This window comes from Oncorhynchus kisutch, linkage group LG20 (assembly GCF_002021735.2).
Source record: "Oncorhynchus kisutch isolate 150728-3 linkage group LG20, Okis_V2, whole genome shotgun sequence".
NCBI classification, from domain to species: Eukaryota; Metazoa; Chordata; class Actinopteri; order Salmoniformes; family Salmonidae; genus Oncorhynchus; species Oncorhynchus kisutch.
The window spans coordinates 21,409,935-21,411,581 of record NC_034193.2 but is presented as its reverse complement, the minus strand read 5'-3'; positions in this window follow the sequence as shown (position 1 = coordinate 21,411,581).

The window sequence follows — 1,647 nt, the reverse complement described above, 5'->3', positions numbered from 1 at the left end:
TGGATGTAACACAAATGACTTGGTTGATTTTCTATGTAATGAAAATAAAATGTAACCTTGCCTATGAAACAGACTGGGAAACTGAACGCAAGCATGCACGATAAATACAAAAACATTATTCAGTGTATTCAGAGGAAATCATTCTTATTGAAGTCTTTCAAAAGCGAACCATACCCACTTCCCTCCCCTGTGCATGTTTCTAACAGAAAACAGCATAAGTAAATGTCATCCCTCGTGTGGGACTGCTCACCTCCAACACTTGGAAGAGCACTTTGGGATCTACTTACCAATCAATCCATTTGATCATGGCTAAATTGACATGCCGGTGTTGTCGAAAATCTCCCCCCTGCCAGAATCCCCCCCGTTTCTAATTTTGTGGCTAGAGTCATACTTTCTATAGAACAAACTTCACGTCAGGATAGGAAACCGAAATGAATAATGAATGTATGTGTGTTATTAAACAGAGGGAGTAAAATGTTGGCAAGCAATAAACATTTCAGAACAACTATGGCTGAATTATTATCCGTACACTTTCAAAAATACTAGTCGAATAAGACATGAGAGAAATTACGAATTTTGGAAAAGAAATGTATTTATAGACTAATACAAATCAGTAGCGGATGTCGGTACGGGCGACATGGGCGTCTTGCCAGGGTCAACGCATTCACGGGTCATTGTGGAGGAGTTTTGGTTCCTGACAAACCGAATACCCTGCAGTCTCCTTCTGATCATTAATGCCTCGTTCAAAACAACTGGGAACTCGGAAGAAAACGAGCTCCGACTGGGAAAAAAACTTTTGAACGTTCAACCAACTTGACTTCCCAAACTGGGGATCACTGACGTCATGATTTGACCTCGTATTTTTCAGAGTTCCCAGTTGTCTTAAAAGCACCATAAAACTCATGGTACCCTTCGCATATCAGATCGTTGTGAAGCTGGCTTCAGTGCTCTCGACTGCATTAAAGCGACATTTAAATTTAGGTTGGATGTGACAGCAGAGATAAGGTGCGCACTGTCGGCCACGCCCCCTGAAGCGACATGCATCAAGCAAACCCACTTCATTAGTGGGGGTGAGATAAAGAACATGTTAGACTGCAATTGATTGTCATAACCCCACATTAAAAGTATGCGATGGTGAAATAGCTTACCGTTAGAATGCGTCTCAATTGATTGCCATAGCGCCAATTAAAAAAGTAAACATTGTGTGTTAATTACAATATCTACACATGGTTGGGGTCATGAGAATTTTCAGATATCAAAATGGGGTTGTGGGCAAAAAAAGTTTGGGAACCCCTCTAAGAAGCAATCTGTTACTGGTACGGAACAGACTCTATTCCTCTTACTGGTATTGTCATGGCCCTGCCTAAATTTAGAACCTCCATAGGCATGTGCTTCTATCTTCAATTGTTGACCTTACCTCGAGTGGAGTTCCACATCCCTCCTGGTCCTTGTTTCACAGGAACTGGCCTGCCTTAATCAGGTACTGAAACTGAACTGTTGCTCTTTTCCTCCTTCCTTATTAATATTCAGCAAAACATGTTTGAACAAACTTCCTGTACTTCCCCTTGTCTCTCTATTCACCCCTACATATAAATGTATTATAATCAATATGTTCGAATATGGTAACAGGAATAAGTATATTTCAAG